The sequence below is a fragment of the Lepidothrix coronata genome, unplaced genomic scaffold (assembly GCF_001604755.1).
Source record: "Lepidothrix coronata isolate B3197 unplaced genomic scaffold, Lepidothrix_coronata-1.0 Scaffold68, whole genome shotgun sequence".
NCBI lineage: Eukaryota > Metazoa > Chordata > Aves > Passeriformes > Pipridae > Lepidothrix > Lepidothrix coronata.
The window spans coordinates 2,204,882-2,223,203 of record NW_016690248.1 but is presented as its reverse complement, the minus strand read 5'-3'; the positions used below and the strand labels follow the sequence as shown (position 1 = coordinate 2,223,203).

General features: G+C 39.2%; 1 protein-coding gene across 1 annotated transcript in view; it reads left to right on the top strand.

The window, feature by feature from the left end:
- The first annotated feature begins 112 nt into the window (after positions 1-112).
- Positions 113-18,322, top strand: part of TMEM131 (transmembrane protein 131) — a 93,657-nt gene continuing 75,447 nt past the window's right edge. The window contains exon 1 of the mRNA XM_017818448.1: positions 113-211. The gene's annotated coding sequence lies outside the window, so the exon portion shown is untranslated. The remainder of the gene's footprint in view (positions 212-18,322) is intronic.

Here is an 18,322-nt window from a genome sequence, read left to right as displayed (position 1 = left end):
GCGGACACGGACACCCGGCGCACCCGTAGCGCCGGCGGCAGCGCGATGACGGCGGCGCCCGGCTGCCCCCGCTGCTCCCCGCGCTGCCTCCGCTGCTCCCCCGGCGGCTGCCCCTTCCCCCGCGCCGGCGGCTGGACGGCCGCTTGGCGGGGCGCGGCGCTGCGCTTCGCGCTGGCGCTGCTCCTCCACACGGCGCGGGCCGAGAAGGAAGGTGAGACCCAGATTTCCCTTCCCTTTCTTGTCCCCCTTCCCCCCGCTTCTCCTCCCCTCCCTCCGGTGGCGGCGGGGCCGTTGGCGGCCGTGGCCCGCGCCCGCTCCCGGGCGACGGCGGCGGGGTGGGGGGAGGCGGCCGGGAAGGCGCCCCGGGGTCGCCGCCCCTTGTCCCGCATCCCGCCGGCTCCCGCATCCCGCCGGCTCTCGCTGCCCTGGGTGTGCAGGGAGTCGCGCCGCTGCGTCCCCCGCTCGGCTGGCAGGGTGCGGGTGTGTGTGTGTGTCTCTGTGTGTCTCTGTGTCTGTCCCTGTGTGTGTGTCGCTGACGTTTGGCAGGGGTTTCTCCTCCCCTGACAGCGGCGGGGATGGAGCTGGAGCTGCCCTTTAAACAGAGGAAAAGGGAAAGAAAGAAGTTTAAAAAAAAAAAATAGAAGGCTTTCTCGCACTGAGCTGGTTTCCCTGCGGCAGGCTTCCAGCGGGAGACCGAGCCAAGCCAAACAGACGGGCGAAGCTGCATGAGAAAGTGCAGAAATGTGCGCTTTTGCATAGGTTGGATTTTGATCTCTCACCAAATGACAACGGGGCCCCCCTTCGCCTCCCCGAACTTTTGAGAGGTGTCCGGCGCCTTCGCGGGATCGATGGCGTTTTCTCCAAACTTTATGAAGTCCCCGTCTGACTTTCCCTAACTCGCAGTGTCTGTGATTTTGGCACGCTGTCTTTTCATTGTGGTTTAGCAAGGAAAAAAAGCCCGGAGCGAAACACCTAAGTATATTCTGTAGCATTGCTGAGAACGGCTTTCAAGCATTTCCAAGGTGCGGACTCGTGGTCTACTTGAAAGCGTTGCTGTTTGGTAGCATTAAAAAGCAGCAGGTAAATATAATGTATTGCAGAAGTAGACGAAACAGATTTACTTTGGCTGGACAAGAGAATTTGCTTTTCAGGCAAGTTGCTGCACTGGAGGAGGCAGGAGTTTGAGGACTGAGAGGAAGAAACAGAATAAAAAGAATAAGAAGGGTATGGAATAGAAGTTTAGTGAAGAGACTAGTTATGTGTCTAGAGCAGACTTGAGGGAAGAAATGCATCCTAATAATGCATGTATGAGAATAAATGTAGATATGCATTTCTAGTGAAGGACTCAGTTCCAGTAATTTCCAAGTAGCTTGTTTTTACAAATAGGATGATGTTGCTTAGAAAGTGATTAAAACCCCCCAGTTTTGGTTGTTGCACATCCACTGTTCACTTGACTTTGTCTTCAGAGAATGTAACATTTAGATAACAGCATGAATATGATACCAGGTCTTTAGAATGATGAGAATGCGTGAGTTTGTCAGTGTGGCCTGTAGTGTCTTGAGATACTAAAAGAGTTCAAATGCTTGAGGAATTCCTATTTTTAACTCTATTTGTGATTGCATTCCTTCACAGGTAATAGGTTATATGAGTTTATAAGCTTTGTCAGTGATGTCATATACTGGTATGATGGAATTGATTCATGCCCTAAAAGTTCTAATGGCTGGGGCCACGGTCTAGTTTGGTTCATTTGTGAAGAAGATACAGGGTTTTTTTTTCTCTCTGGACTTCTTTGCTATTCCTAAATAAACAAAAACAGTTTTAGATTCACAGAGTTTGAACAGATATGATTGACGCCCTTCAAGAGAAGGGAATAGTTTGTACTGATACCATTTCCTTTTGTTGATACAGTCTATTACTTAAAACTTATCCCAGCAATACTTCTGTCATTTTCAAAAAGTGAATTTGTTTCTCAAATAAAACACGGTTTTCTTTTAGTCTTTTCAGATTTCTCACACTCGTTTTTCTTCCCATCTGTTCTGCTGCATTTAGGGTCACTAGTAAGTCTTGCTTTGGTGTTTTGGGTTTTTGTGTTTTGTTTTGGGGTTTTTCTTAATTCATCTTTTATTGACTTCTTAAGAGTTCATTCGCAAGCTGCATTTGTGGATGGCATGTTAGAAAGTGTTGTCTTGCAGTCTTCCTTTTGCTGAGTGCAATGCCCGTTTAAACCCTGGATTAAAAAAAAGCAAAACAAAACCCAAACAACAGTTTTAAAGCAAGACAAAGATAAAAGGGACTTGAGATCCAGTCCCACTGATCTTAAGCTACAAACTAAGTACCAGTCTGCAAGAGACAGTAAATGAGCACAGGAGAGGAAGAATCAGCTTGGACAGTGGGCCTTTAGACCAAGATGGGAGCTCAAAATTAAACAGCAATTGAGAAAAAAGGAGGGGAGAGTGTTTCAGGCTCTGTCCTTCAGTGCCTTAGCTTTTACCAGTTTGTGTCAAGTTAAACGTAGTAAGACAGAGTTTAAAAATAATAATCAGGAAGCAGGGAAGTAGCTAGGAATATCCTTTCCATCTTCCAGATGTGGGCATACATGTTTCACTACAGCTGCAGGAAGGAAGCTGTGGAGAGGGATTAGAGCTGTGTGCTCCTGAGGACTGCTGAGTTGAAGGTGGCTGTAGTATATATTCCAGAGGATTTGCTGCAGAAAAAAAACTGATAAGAAGCAGGTGTCAGATGAATGACAAATGCATGAGAAGAACAGATCAGCATATGACAAAGTAAAGTGAAAAATGAAGGTGGAGGACACTGTTTTCCTCTTACCTTGCATGTACATGAGGGGGAACTGGAGGAATGATGGAGCTGATGCACTGAAGAGTATGCTGGCTTTGTGCTTCTATGGAGAAGGAGCAGCAAGCAGTTTTTCATGGAGCTGTCATGAGTAGAAACAAGATTGATGCTGGAGTGTTCCAGATAGACATGACTGCTTTTGTACCCAATCTTAGTTAAGAAGTTTGAGGGGGAAAATATAACATAAACAGCTTTGCCTAACAGCAAAAAGCAAAACTGAAGTCCTTTGAGTGTTCAAGCTGTAAATCAAAGACTTGAGGAACAGTGACATTGCTGTACGCTCTCTGTTCTATAGAAATAGAACTTCTGAATAGTTCTATAGAAATAGTTCTTTAGAAATAGAACTATCTGGTGTCTGAATAGATACGAGAGCAGAGAAAACTGCATATGGACCAGCCAAAAAAACATAAACATCATTTTCAAACTAAACACTGATGTGTGACTTTACTTTTTTTGTGCCTAGCTGGATCCTTAGTGCCCATGTATTGCTGAGGAATGAGTAAGGCTGAGAAGGTTGTAAAATTTTTTGTTTGTTTGTTTGTTTTTTTCACTTAAGAAATCTGTGAACCATAGCAAAAGAATATCATGGCAGGGAAAAATTTCTGAATTCAATCTGAAAGAGACTCTTGCTGTTTAGGAGGGGCAAAGATAACTTAGGAGTTTCTTTTGCAAATATGTATGATTTTCAAGCTTTTCATAGGCTTATCCTTTCCTAGTGTAATTATCACATTCTGTATTGACACATGGATTGAGGACAGCTTTCAGTTTATATTTGAGCATGTGTGGTTTTTGTTTGGGGTTTTGTTTGTTTGGTTTGGTTGGTGTTGGTTTGGGGAGGGACGGGACACACAACGTACACACAACAGCCTTCTGGGTTTTAGGTTGAAGGAAGCCATAGTAATGCCATAACCCCATAACCCCGTGGTCAGTAAAATGTTTTGAAGACAAATGTCTAAATGAGGATGCTTTTTTTACAACCACTTTTTTTTTTTTAAATCCCTTTTTACTTGGCCAGCTGACTGAAAGCCTGTTGAGACTATTTTGATAGCTCTCTTACCTACCCATCTGTTCACAAGATTCGTGCAAATAGAGTAAGGTTAATATTTAGGCTAGGTTAAATCCCCAGCTGTAATATTTGAAGTTATGTCTTAGTGCTGGATCTGGCAAACATTTGTATTTAAACATCAAAGTTATGATACCAGATAGGTCAGTGAAAATAGGATTTTTTTTTTCCCTAAAACTTGATATATTGTCTGCTAGCATTCTAGAAACTAAGGTAGTTATGGAGTGTAAGTAATGGGTAAAATAATCACGAAGTTGAAGGGAGATGTCATTAGAACAGTGCACTGGGATGCTGGAGTTCTGGTTCCATTTTTGTCATTCTTTCTAATCTCAGTCGAGTAACTTCCTTTTTGGTTTTTACTAATATCTAAAATAGCAATCCAGGATACTTCACATGAGTGTGAAAAGCAGACTAGTGCTGGAAGGTGATATGGGAGAAAGCTTACAAGTTTAAAATAACATTAGAGTATCTTCACATATGCAGTTTGTTTGTCGTATCCTGCTGTCAGAACTAATCTATAGCATGCCCCCATTTACTTTAATGCTTATGTTTTGACCCTGACTTAAATCAAAATATGGTGCAAAAAGAATGACCTCAATCAAACTGAAAACACTCTAGTAGCTGAGGTAGCACATGAAAATCATGAACAGTGTGAGGAAAACACAGTGAATAAAAACTGACCGTGCTATCTCACTGGGGTTTTGAAACTTGAATGTGGGAAGGCTGATTAGGTTTGCACTGTGACTTTGCTCTTGTGAATGAAAAATATTAACTATGTGCTTGGATTGAACAGTCTCATACTTGTTTGCAAAATCTTTGGACTAAATTAAAGGAAAAATTGTCATGCAATGGACAGGAAGTTAGACATATTCTCTGTGACCTTCAGTGTAATCTCAAAGTGAGTGTTATTCTCTCCTCTGGACCTCTTTCTCCCTCACCGGTGTCCAGTTATACTGCACGTTTGAAGCAGACTGGGGTGCCCTCACCTGTAGAGGTCAATTTAAGGATAGTGTGCTCAGTTCAGGGCCTTGGAGTGTCATCTCTTGAAGGGACTTGCCATGTATTTGTGTAGCTCTGAACATGATGAAGCCCCTCTGGGGTTTGCAGAGGTCTATAAGCTTTGCATTCTTTAAAGCTTTCAGCTGTGATTTTTGTCAACAGTTGCCAGTATTGCAATATGGATTGCTCTGAGTCATTTAGATGCATTTGTGCATGTTAAAAATTCACCTGTTTGCAGTACAGTTTGGACACTTGCTGTGTGTTGCTTTATTTCAGAACTTACCCAGTTTTGCTCTTCTTAAAGACATACATGTTGTGGTTCCATGGTGTGATTTACTAAGCTTATGAGTTCAAGGTGTCTTTTCAAACAGTAAACTTGGTAAATGACCTGAGAGTCTGACTGTGAATGGTGGATGTTGTGGTTCATGCATAACTAGCAGTAAAAGTTGTATGACTGAAGCATAGGCTAGAACCAGTTTGGTTTGTTCCTGTGTTTGTGGGTTCAGCAAGAATAGAAGTCTGTAATAATCTATTTTATTTCTCTTGCTAGTACCTTCTATCCAGTGTAGTGCCTCTGACTTTGTCAGCCTACAGCATGAAGATTACCTTGGTATAACAGGAGCTCAAGAAAATATATTTTTTTCTCTAAAAGACAGCACTTGAATTAAATTTGAACTTTTCCTGGTGATACATGGGTGTACTCAGAACTGGAGTGGGTAATACCTTGAGCATCCTGCTCTAAGTTGACACACTCTGACCAGGGGACTGGGCTGGAGCCTCTGGGGTCACTTCCAGCCTGCATTATCCTGTAGTTCTGAAAGTTGAGCACAGTGGGTCCTCACAGTGGAAGCAACTGATTTGATCCATTGTCCCTGTGAGTTGAAAGAAACTACAGTAATTTAAAAAATAATTTGTTTTTTTTAAAAAACTATGTTAGTATTTCCGCATTTTAATTATTTTTTAATCATTAATACCAAGAATTTCTTCTTGCATAGGGAGAAACCAAAGGAACCAGTGACCATTAGAATGAAACAGAAAGTATTTATCTTTTTAGTCATAAATACAGGCAAAGAATAATCCTGTGTCAGATAGCGTTTGTTAGAGGCAGCTGGTAAAATTTTAACGTGATGCAGGATTGTTGTGTATTTCTGTTTTCTCAGCTGTCTACATGGAATAATTACTGATTTACTGACTGCAACAAGGATGTGATGGAGCATTTGCATTTTTAAAATACGGTGTTAACATTTTTTGATAAGCAGCCTTGATAACTTTTGCTCTGGAGTATTAAAGAGACTAAAATAGGATTGTGTGTGCGCTCTCTCTCTTTTTGAAAACCTTGGATATAATGGGGAAATAGCAAAGAGCTGAAGTATTGCAATGTAATTCCAATTTCTGAAAAGGAAAAAAAAATGAGGAGTTTTACACTAGTCTGAGATTTTCCTGCTACACTTACCAGATTTACCTTCTCGCTAAGACTATCACAGATGCATTTTTAATACCTCTTCTCCTACTGCCTGGCATGCACTGCAACAGAGAACAGTCTGAGAGCGGGAGTTTTGCTGTCCTTATCGAACTGGTTTTAGAGATACCTGAGTGAAATTTAGTGGAAGGAGGTGTACAGGAAATGAAACTATATACATAACAGCTCCTTCTGTCTGTGTACTGTATGAAGTTACAAAATGTTATTTAATAGAACCGTTCAGCTGACTGTAATGCAGCATGCTTAGTATTTTTTAAGTTAGTTGATCAACGGATCCATTAACTATTCTTCGTAAAGCTGTTTGTCTTTGCAATGTCTTAAGGGGTATCTGAGGGTTTTTTCAATTGAATACCTATATATATGTTGGACTGTACAGATTTGGTGTAAAAGAATGTGTACTTTTTAAACTTTTTGAAGTTACTTAAAAAAATCCCAAACAACCCTTGGTGATAGGGTTGGGTTTTTTTAAGGTTGTTTAAATGAGGAAGCACAGCTAATACTGATATTAAACAGATTACATTGCCATTTGAGGGAGTGATGGTAGGAGACAAAATTGTAAACAAGGATGGTACAGATTTAAATAATTTGAAACACTTATTTCCACTAAACCTCTTATATACTTGTTGTTCATCAGCTTGATAGAAGGGAGTCCTTACGGAGGAGAGTGGTAGTGAAGAAAAAATGGCTGAGAAGTTCTCAGAAAGAAGGTTTTTAAAGAGATAATTCTAACTTTTGAAAACTGAAAGCTTTCTCGTTTCCTAACAGGCATACTTTGTTGGGAATACGTCAAGGTAGTTTCCTGAGTGTGAAACAGAATGGCTTCAGCATAGTTTGATGTGACTAGCTTATGAAATTTCTTTATTTTTGTAATAGATAAGCTGTAGACTGAAAATGTCTAACTTGGGTTGAAGATGATAGAAGATAATGATATTGAGATAGAGTAAAGAAATCGGCTACTTTTTCATGACATCTGCTTCCACTAGGGGATTTTGGGTCCCCTGTTTGAAATGGTATGTTAAATGAATGTAATGAATGTTAAATGAATTTAAAAACTGGTTATCTGAGGCTTCTAAATAAATATAAACTAATCTAGAAATATAGAAGAAGTCTTAAAGAATCAGTGATTTACACCACAGTACTGTACAAATATTTACAGGTGGAATTTGTAGATAATGATAAAAACTATCCAGGCAACCACATAAACTGCAGAGTGTTTGGTTTTGGTTTATTCCCAGCAGTGGTTTGTGCTCTACCTCAGAGTCTGGCTGCAAGGAGCATCTCCGGGCTCTATTCTGGGACCTGTCCTGCTTTGTAGCTTTGTCACTGATCTGGAGCTGGAATGTACTAATACTCAAGGGTAGGTCTGCATTTCAGAGAGATCTAAGCAGGACAGAACAATGAGCTGACAGGACCTTCATGAAATCCAAAAAGGACAAATGTAAAGCCCTTCCTATGGGACAGAATAACCACCTGTGAGGGATACAACCTGGAAATGAGTCAGCAATGGACCTGGCAACATACAGGAGTGTAGCCACTGCCCTGAACAAAGTGATTATTCCTGTTTACTCAGCACTTATTAGACCACACCTAAACCACTGTGTCCAGTTTTGCTCTCTGCCATCCAACTGGAAGGATACAAAGATGATCAGTGGGTGCATGACCTATGAATAGAGACTGAGGGACCCAGGGAAGTGAGGCTTTGGAGGATCTTGTGGCAGCCTGCCAATATTGAAGTAGTTTATGGAGAAAATGGAGCCCGACTCCTCACAGAGACACAGGTCAGGAGCCTGAGAGACAGTGACCATAAAGTGAAACAGGGAAAGTTTGTTTTGTGCCAGGAGATGCTGCTCTGTGATGATCCAAGAAAGGCACTCAGACACTGTAAAATAGCATTGAAAATTCTATTTATTAGAACTAGTGCTGTAAAGAGAGAATAGCATAGATAATAGATCTGTTTTGATGCTGGGAACCCTGAATTGTGCAGCATCAAACAGCCCATCAGGGCACACGCAACGTACTGTGCATACCCTGCCCATAGAAGGGGTTACTCCATGCTGGTCTGTAGAGCTATTGCTGGATTTCCTTGCAAGAAAACAACTGTATTCATAATTTTACTGTCAAGAAGAAAGGATGTTCACCTGGGAATTTCCATCCCTACTTTAGATAAAGGCAAGGCCACCCAGGTGGCATTGCCAGTATGGAGTGGGAGCTGCCCGCAGGCTCCTCAGTTCCAGAGAGCTGTCTGAGCTCGCCCTGCAGCCGGGGGCTATGTGCAGCACAGGCCTGACAGCCAGCCTGGACATGCAGCACAGCACAGGCGTGGGTCCGCTTGGGTTGGCTCTCGCATGGATCACTGACTCCTCCATCTGTTTTGGCCTTCCAGTCAGGATTACTGTGATGTTCTGGCTTGACATAATGAGACTGCATTTCACGATGAGGACAGTCAGGCATTGAAGCAGGTTCTCTGGAGAGGTTGTGGAATATCTGACCTTGGAGGTTTTCAGGCCAAGCTAAACGACAACCTAAGCAACATTGTTCAAATTCAGCATTCACTGTACTTCAGCAGAAGGTTGAACTGGGTGAGGTCTTAAGGTCCATTCCACTCTCGATTACTCTGTCTCTGTATTTTTTGTCTCCCTTGTGATCCTAAAACTTGGAGGTTGCAATAACTTTGCAACTGATGGGAATATCTGTAAGACAGGAGAAATCTGAGTTTCTATGTAAGTCCATGGTGAAGTTGGTGCTATGGTAATAGTAATTTAGATATAGTTTAGGTAGGAGCGGAGTTGTAATTGGATCCAGAAAGCTTCATGGGTTGCTGCATCACTAAAAAAATGTGATCATAGAATAAAAACAAGACCCTGTCAACCATTCCTTATTGCTGTGTTCGTGGATCACATAGGCTTTATTTGTTCCCTAGTTTTTATTCTTTCTCTTGAAAAATTTGTTTCAACAGAATTACTTATATCTGATCTTCCATGCAAAGAGTAATACAGCTATTAGTTTCCATCTTTGCTAGCTGCTGGTAATATGATAGTAAATTGAACTGTGGTTAACATGTTAATATACAATATGTATTAAAGTAACACTTAACAATCTATGCAACTCATATGTCTGTGGAAATACTGAGAGATATGGATATTAAATGTTGCAAAATCTGGCCATTCCTTTCTTGCAGCAGGTGACATGGAGTACTTGGTCCTTACTGGAAACCATTTCCTTCCTTTGTGTGTTTGTTTTGGTGTTCTGGACCTGTGTGTAACTTCAGTCTGTGGAGCCAGCAATGGGCAGTCTAGGGGTACCAGAAATTATCGTTATCAAGCATGTAATAGAAAGCATTGAGGCTACTCTTGCCATCTAAGTTGTCTTTCCTAAGTATAAAAAGGTAAGGAAGGTGTGTATGTGTGGAACTTTTATATTATGATATAGCTGCTTTTATATTATCATATACCTTGTCAGTTGCCTTTCATGTAGCTTAACTAGGTCATGATGTGCCCAGATAGCTTTCACTGAACTGTATCTTCCAAAATAAAAAGATTAATAAATTCCTTGTTTTTGGGGAAACCTGATTATATCTGATGCTGAGAGAGATCATTGTCATTGACAGACTGAATCTTCACAGGTGAAGCCACTCTGCCGATCAGTACTACTGAATGTCATTATCTGATGGAGAAAAGACTGAAATTAACTCCTTCATCAGGGAAAATTTGATTGGAGTCTTGGTACTTGATGGGTCCAATGAATTCTTCCTTTGTTTAAATTTAATTTCTCTAGGGAAAAAGATAGCAGAATAGGGAACCCAGAGATTGAGCGTAACATTTATTTATAAAAATATTTATATTGTGAGAAAAATTGTGATGCTGAAGGGCCTTTTAATCTAGCAAAGCTATACCTATTTAAGTTGAGATTTGATATTAGGCATGTCAAAGTAGAAGCGAGAGGTGTTTTGAGTGACGGTAAATGACTGTTGTCTTAGTTAAGGGGCAACTTAATGATGTAGGGTGGTTGAAATCTTCAAAGTAGAACTAGATGTCTATCCAAAACATATTCTGTAACTAAGCCTAAGGGTTTGGAATTATTGGGTGAAATCATGATCTCTGTTGCACAGGGTGTTAAACCACATCATCACAGCTGTTTGTAAAAGTCTGACCAGAAGAGACTGTATATTTACTTCTGAGGGGTAACTGCCTACAAGGTATTGTAGGTGGCTAAATTGAATTTCTGCAAGCATTTAATTTCCCTATCTCTACTTGCACCTTTAATTTTTTTTTTAATCTTTTAGTTTTCCCCCCAAACTGGAATTCCCCTGTTTTGTTTCATTTTTCTTGCCCTATATTTTATCTTCCTTCAAAACTTTCTGCAGTTGTTCTTCTCCACCCATTTCTCCTCTGGCTTTATCAGACATTGCAGCCAGCTTTTTCCTGCTGCTCTGTGTTCCCACATGGCAAGTCAACAGAGTGCTTTGCTAAGCAATCAATAAGTAGTGTTACTGCCACATCATTAACACCAGGGCTTTAACATCGGGCTTTTTCTATCTTTTCCAGGCCTTCGATTGTTGTATTTATAGACTTCCTATGGCAGACGAATAAGCGTTATCTTGCCACTGTTTTTACTTGTCCTCCAGGCTTAATAGCTGTTTCCAGTGGACACTTCAGTGTTGCCACGGGAGCATAGGGAGGGTGGAGATACTGTGCTCCTCCCTCCCAGTGATTCTTCTCTCCAGTGATTTAGTATTAATTTAGTTGCAAGTGTTATGCAACAAAATCTAAACTAATGTGGTGTCCAAGTACCCTTCTCGTTCTATAAATTCCTGCAGTTCCACCCTGGTAAGTGACCAAAGAAAAAAGGGGAGAGAAGCAAAATCAGGGCAGGGAGGAGAGCAGAACTCTGTCACTTAGTAGTTCACAGTTTCTATGCCATGAGTGATACAAAGCATCCTCTGTAGTGGGTAGCAAGGTTAGGAGTAAGGATTGAAAGCTGAGGAGTGTCCACAGAGCATAAGCTGTAGCTCTTACCTGATTGCATTCACATTGCTAGCAAGACATTTATGTGTTAGGAGGTATCTCCCTGCTACGTATTAAATGTTTCTATATGCCAAAAAGGTTAGAATTCCAGTAAGTCCATGTTATTTTTGCACGCATCAGTTTGCAGTGCTGAGTGGTAAAACTTAATGCCACAATGAAAAGTTTCTGATCTAAAACTTGAATCTAAAATCTAAAGTAAGATAAAGCTTTAAGAGTAGTTTAAAGTGGCTGCTGTTTTCCTCTTCTCATTGCAGGATAGGGTGTCTTGTTTTTGAGGATAGTTCCAATTAATTTTATGCCTGTACCAGCTCAATAACAATTAATTTATAGGAGTATAACCTAATTTAACATATTGAAATTTTAAAATATTAACAACTGCCATCATCAGAAAGAATAAAAAGCTTTACTTTGTATGACCCAAAGCCAGAAAAAAGGATGCTATTTGCAGATGCTTGTTTTTCTCTTTAACTTCCTTTTAAATTTTTTGCTCTCTTTAAATGTTTTATGAGAAGTTTCTTTGAATGTCAGAAGTATTGTTCTCTTTGGCTTAAAAATAACATGCACTAAAGTTTTTCTCCAGATGAATTATTTCTCCTTTCCTATTTAATTATTATTTTTTTATTTATTTTAAAATGAGTTTTCTCATTCATACCCCATGTGAATGGAATTGAGTATTATTTCCTGAGAAGCATTTTTGAGCCAGCAAATAATGTCTTTGGAGGAACAAATGAAATTATTGAAATGTTTAAAAGTAAAGGACCAACTTAAAGCAAATTTTTTTTTCACGGGTATTTTAAAGCATCTGGCAACTTTTAAAGTAGTATTTTGGTTTATTTTCAAGTGAAGTTTTGTGATCTTTTTTGCTACCATCTGAAATAGACCATTTTGGTCAATGGCAGATAATTTTTTAAACTCTTATTACAAAAAAATCAGATGAAACTGAAGTGGATGAAAATGCAAATTCTGTAGGGTGGAAATACAAGCTGAGTACAGAATAAGCATCTGAGAATAAAGGTATTTGAATAATGTGTGATTTTTTTTTTGTGTGTGTGTGTGTGTCAATCTAAAATCACCTAACATAATTTTGTTAGGAAAATAACAAAGTAAAAGCAGATTGGTAGTACGTGTTACTTTCAGTGAGCTTTTCTGTTTGTACGTATGTTTGTATAGTTTTATTGCAAGGATATATCTCTCACCGGAGATATATCCAGTCTATCTAACTGGATGTGAAAGAACTAACTCAGTGAAAGAAACCTTCAAGCGGTCTTGCACTGTCTTCTGAAGTGTGAAGCAAATACTGTGAGCCAGATGTGGGAGCAGTGGCTTCAGGATGGAGACCCGCTTTCTTCCTTTCTCACACTAAGTGGTGGCTTCATTGTCTGTCTGGAGCCTGTGTTCTGAATCAGAATCATGCTGTCACTTTCTGGTTTGGAGCTGGCTTTAAAAGCTGAATTGATGACTGAATTCCAAAAAATCTTCATCAGTCTTAACTAAGGGGAAAAGAGATGAGTGGCTGAAAACAATGTGACAGCTCTTCTTACTAGGGAAGGCCCTTGCTGTGTAAAGGAGCTTGTCTTTTATCTGAAGTTAGAAACGACACACAAATAACTTAGCCAAATACTATATGCAGAATTAGTTGGCTATCAGTTAATACACTCAATTTGTGCTGTTGTGTGCAGTAAAATACAAATTATTTGACTTTTTTTTCATTACCCTCACATTCATTATTTTATCATTTAAGAAATGTTTGCAGAGAGCAGGTGACAGTGCCAGGTGAAGTCAGAGGCGCTGCAAAGCCTGGCCTCACTGTGAAATAGTGTGCTCAGGTATCACAGTGCAAGTGAGCTATCTGTTGAGCTTGTATTAACTTGGGCCTAGGTTGGTGCATATGAACTTACTTGAGTATGTGTTGTGTAAAGTCTTAATTTTTTTTTTTTTTAAATCAGTAGTACAAAAGGAGGGTTTTGATGAAAATTCTGTCTTTTGGTTTTTGGCTTAATGTATTGCTTTTTCTTTTCATGTGATGATTAAAGTGCATTATCTAGGAATGGTTCTATTTCAGATCTCTAATACATAAACAGAAAATAAAAATTTGGCTAGTTGGCTTTTGAGAAGTGGTCAGTAGAGTTTTTAATAAAGAATAAAGCATATGTTTCTATGTAAAAAGACTTCAAAGTGAGATGTTTTTGCATGTGATCTTTACTACTTTGTGTGTATTTTCTGTCTTTGTTGTGATGGCTCTTTGTGAAGTCTCTTGGGAAAATTACTAATTTTGCTTTGTTATGGAGTACTGAAAAATAAACAAGCGAATAGTCTATGTGAGTGCAAGAGGATTTAACTGGAAACCAGGCCTGCTGGCTGGTGATTCTCTATTGCCTGACATTCACTGGCTCATAGGAGAATGACCTTTTACATTTCCAGTGAACCTGTTGGGATGTAGGCAGAAATTCAGGCAGATAGCTACACTGACTCTTCCATCTTGGAGAACAGGCCTTTCATTAAACAAATTTATTGTTTTGAACACTGAACTGGGATGTGTTTCTTGAGGCTGACCAGACTTCTGTATTCCTGAAGCTGATTAAAGTGGTTGCTTGAATTACAGTGTAATTCTATTTTTCTTAATCTGTGGAGTATTTTGTTTTTTACAATGTAATTTTCTGTTCCGTAATAATGTTATTTTAGCATTCTGTATCCACCTGCCTGTATTTCACATGCTGCTCAGTTTTCCACTGTTCAGGATGATTGAAATTGTGTGATTGTGCATAAGCAGTTAATTCATAGTCAAAGCTTTAAAAATAACTCCTCCAGGGTCAGATGTGCTGTTTAACCAGTAGTGATACAAAGGCAGTAATTACAATTACATGGACAGAATCGAGTGGCATTTAGCACATTGTAATTGGTTCATGTGGTTATAGTTACCTTGAAGTGAGCTTAGTCACTAAGACAAAGGGTTAGAAACTTGACTTTAAAAAAAAACTTACTGTAAATTAGGAATTATTTAAATAATGGATCTGGCCCCATTTTAGTAAGCTAGGATACTATGTTCAGAATTTGGAGAAAATTCAGAGACTGGATGGTGCTGGCTTTTATAAATACAGCTTACAAAAAAGTTAGACAACTTGTTTAGACAAGAGTTAGGGAAGAAAAGAGTTCTTACAAGCCTGTAAGAGAATATATTATGATTAACATAAAAATAAATGAACCCGCTGCTGTTGAGTAGCTGTTCCAGAGCTAAGTTGTATTTCAGGATAGTGTTTTTATAAGTGTATATGTCAGAATATACATTTCTGTTAAAGTGAAGGAATGGACAGTGGCTAAATGAATGAAAAGTTTGCAAAGCCACCTTAAAAATCGGATCTCAGTCAGAGACGGCCTCATAACCTGTGAACCAGGGAGAATTTTTTTTTATTGTTGTGCACCAAGAGTTCGTGCTCACATTGGTCTCGCATTAATGCAAATTTATTCTGTTATGTGTAATTCAGTCACATCTAAAGACTGGTATTGGATAAAGTGGTTTTGGTACTAAGTTCCCATTTACTTTGGATATGTGTAGGATTTAAAAATTTTCTTCCTGTTACTTGATGGTTTATAGACCTGTGCTTTTCTTTTTTTTACCTCGAATGTGAAAGGCTTGGACAATCAAATTAGGGGTGTGTTTGAGCAAGATTTGTCTACTAGCTGTGTAAACTTGTGAGAAGATGCTGCTTAAGCTTTGAGGAATTTAAGTGAATTCAGTATCTCTTTGGGCCACTGTTGGTTTAATTTTTGTTATGTTAGGTGTTTACCATCCAGCACTGTGATGATGTCAGAAAGGGCAGGGGAAAGCATTTAAGAATCTACTGGTAATAATGACTAGATAGTGCATTTACTGTTCTAGAAAGCTGTGGTTTGGGGATTAGGGGCCATGGCTGTGATGGTGGGTTTTGTTTTACCAAGCTTGGAAAGTGCTCTCAGCAGAACAAGGTGTTCTGGAGCGAGTAGAAAGACTACATTCATGGTCTCTTTCTGATATTTTTTGTGGGCTTTTTATAGTAAAGCTGACTTAATCAAAGAAGTTGCATTTTAAAGGCTGTAAATTGAAAACGAACAGAAAATGAAACTTATAGTATTTTTAGCACTTGTTTGTTTGTCTTCTGTTAATAGTGACCTACTGTCTGAAAAGAAGAAACCAGGAATACACAAGCTATAGCTGGAAAAATTTAACCCTGAAATAATTTACTACCCTAGTAGTGAGAATGACTGAAATTCTTACAGATTTTCATGAATCTGTTACATTTGCTTTTTGTGGGAGCTTGAAAGGATAGAGTTTTTCTGCTGAGGGAGATTTGTATTTACCTCTTCGAAGAAAGTATTCTGTTCAGCACAGGTGAAGAGGAAAAGAGACTATGATTCTTCTGGCCTTGAAATCTGTGGATTTTCCTTCTTTGGTCCTCGAACATACTAGTAACATTTAAAGTTTGACTAACAGCTATTGTAATCAGCCTTCAGGGCTTCAATTACCTGTAGAGTCAGGAAGAAATAATTTTCCTAATGTGTAATTTGCCTTCTTGGCTGCTGATTTGTGCAGTGGCAGATAATACTGTGACAGCTAAAATGCTTCCTACCCCAAATGTTGTGTTGTGCCCCTCTTGAAGCAGTTGCCAGTCATGTGGCAGGGGTGACTGTAATGGTTCTTAATTTACTACAGTTTACTCTTCGAGGGTATCAAAGTATTGGCTACAGTATTAGTCTGGTAATGGACCAGCTCAAGCTTTGGGAAGAAGTTTTTCCAGGAGAAATTGTTAGGGACTTAGCAGAAAAGAGTCATCTTCCTCTGTAGCATGAGGAATAGTTCACCTAATAAAGCATGCCCAAGTGACCTCATACTTAATTGCTTGCAGAGTCTTTGAGCATTGGTAATAACCTATTCTCTATTGGTGACATATATATTTTGTGTAAAAGGACAGAAAAGACTATTTTTGGACTTGCACTGCAGAAGTTTGTAAACTTGCTTAGGTCAGGTAGCACAAGTGCAAAAGGTGAGCAACTGCTGCTAATTTTGGAATGGGCAAATAAATACCCAGAAGGGCACCGTCAGCATTTCACTTTGAAGAAGACTTTGTCCTCTCTGTGGTCCATATTAGACAGTCTGAGAGCTGCTCTTACAGGGATTTGGGTGATTCTTTATGACTCGTCAGTGGAGCTTTTTAAAATGTAATTGGCTTTGCCTCATTTGAATGAGGTGACTCCTTGCTTCATCCTGAATTGAGAGTCTGAGAAGCCAGTTCCAAAAAAAACCTTTCATCTCAGGAAGGTGTAAGTATTTACTTGCCATTTCCTTGCTTTGATGAAATAACCAATAAAGTAGAAACACAGGCTTGAAAGTTAGTCTAAACCAAAATAAAAGGTATAACCACAGCAACTTCATCAGCATCTCAGTTGAGATGCGAGTGCCATGAAATGGCCAGCAGCCAAGCTTTGCAGTGCCTCTGACTTCACCTGACACTTAACTGTCACCTGCTCTCTGTAAACATTTCTTAAATGATGTAATGATGAATGGCACTTTTATTTAACAGTGTCATCCACTCAAAATGTTCTGTAACATCTGTTGCTTTGTTCATAAGTTGTCACAAAGATGAAATAACTAAAAAGGGGCTGAGAAAGTGTTTGGAGTTTACTGAAGGGCTGCCTGAATTCAAGCTGCTTGGGTAGAAAGCTTGGGCTAATTTCTGTGAGCTTCTGTGTATGTTATCCTTGTGGAAGAATTGTTGCTATTTTCTGCTCTTTGTACCAACAGTGTGTCATATTTAAAACAGAGAAAAAAACCTCAGAAAAATATTAAGAATTTGTGATTAGATAAAATACCCTTTTATGCTTTGCTGGTTTTTGGTAGATCATTAATACAAAAAGATGTTTTCTGATAATTTTTTTGCTTGTGCCTGATGCCACTGTCAAGTGCTGTGTGTTCTTTGTTTCCAAAGCAGAGATCTAGAAAACAAGAGAATGACAGAAAGCCCAACCTCGGAAGTGCAATTCGTTTTGCCTCTTAGGAAGGTGTGCTTGTATTGAGAAAGTATTTTTTTTTTTTAAGTTGTGATTGTTAAACTTGCAATAAATCAAATACATGAGAAAAAATAATTTTATTCTGTATTTGTCCCCAAGTTAAAAATTGAGAATTTTCCCTCCATATCAGCTAATCTGTAATTTGGTTTTTTGCACAGAGGATAAGCATGACATTTCTCTGAAATTGTGATTAACTATTCATATTCTGTGTTTTAACCTAATGTGTCCAAGCTTCATTGTCTTGCACTGCAGTTAGCTTACAGATTTTTCTGAGTGGTTTTAAAACCAAAATTAAACACTGATTTGAATGTCTCACATCATGTATTGCCAGTCAAATTGAGAAGAATTCACTTATTTGTTTCTAGCATTAAACTTTAAACTGGAAGACCTACTCCAGTAATTTAAGTTTTAAAACCCCAAATTTTCATGAACTGTAGGACTTGATTTTGTAACAGCTGTTTAAATGTTTTGTTTTGTTTGTTTTTTTAATCTCTTGCCCTATGTTCTGTATAGTTCTTCAGTATAAATGATTGACCAAACTCCTGATTCTTGGATCAAGGATGGGTTTTCTTTGTTTTGGAAAGCATTAAGGAAATGACAATACATACACAAAAAAACCCTCTACGGTATTGCTGACATGACTGACTAGGACTGTTCATGCCACTATTAATATTGCAGGACATGGGTATTGTTTATAATCTGAATGCCCCCTTTCCCCTCTGGGGTGATTTTCACACTCCACCTGAGCTGGGCCGCTTTTGAAGGTTTAAAGGTCCTTTTTCAGACTGAGATTCAAAATCCATCTTCCAGAAGCGCACACTGTGCTTCTGTGTGCTGGGAAATCTAACTTCTTCCTGTTGA